Below are 1,001 nucleotides of genomic sequence, written 5' to 3' on the forward strand. Positions count from 1 at the left end.
AAATATCAACACAGAAACACTCGTTTATACACATATACAGACGTGTCGGTCTATCAGTTTATCTATTTGTCTATCTGTTTGTCTCTCTGTCTACGTTTTTACTGACCTATATACGTAACGTCTATCTATCTATCTATCTATCTATCTATCCTTATAACGGGTTTCCACGCAGTTTCCGTCCACCAAATTCACTGACAAGGTATTGGACAGCCCGAAGCAATAATAGAAGCCAACTTGCTCAAGGTGCATCGCAGTAGGACCGAACTCAGAACCATGTGGTTGCGAAACAAACTTCTGGACCACACAACCATTGGACTGCGGCCATGCTGGATCACCACTTTTAAGGCTTTTAGTCGAACCAATTGTTTTAAAGTCTGGTATTTATTCTATCGGTTTCTTTTGTCGAACCGTTATTTACATATTAATTGCATCATCTCTCATGTAGAGAAGAAAGTCAATCTCTCTCTCTTTCACTCACTCTTTCCCCCCCATCTCTCTCTCCATGTTTTTCTTGTGATTCAATAAGACATGTTAAGTCATTCTTCTAACCCCGTTCCGCCTTTTTGTTCGCTTTTAAAACTCTTTTTTGTTTAACGAAAAAAGAAAAGAAATAAACCAATTCCTTTGTCTTCATTCTTTTTCTTTCCTGTCTTCAATTTAATCTCATAACTTGTTCTTCTCGTTGCTCTTCTCCACCTCCTCCACCTCCTCTTCCTCCTCCTCCTCTTCTTCTTCCCTCCTGTCAATCCCCTCTTCTTTACTCACCTCTCATTGATTTTGCTGTTATTGTTCTTTTTCTTCTTCGTCTTCTTCTCCTGCTCTTTTCCTCTTGTTTCTCATATTCCTTTTCCTTCCTTTTCTTCGTTGTAACCCTTCTTCTTCTTCTTCTTCTTCTTCTTCTTCTCTTTTCCTCTTGCATCACATATTCCTTTTACTTCCTTTTCTTCTTCTTCTTCTTCTTCTTCTTCTTCTTCTTCTTCTTCTTCTTCTTCTTCTATTTT

The sequence above is a fragment of the Octopus bimaculoides genome, chromosome 14 (assembly GCF_001194135.2).
Source record: "Octopus bimaculoides isolate UCB-OBI-ISO-001 chromosome 14, ASM119413v2, whole genome shotgun sequence".
In the NCBI taxonomy this organism is placed as follows: Eukaryota; Metazoa; Mollusca; class Cephalopoda; order Octopoda; family Octopodidae; genus Octopus; species Octopus bimaculoides.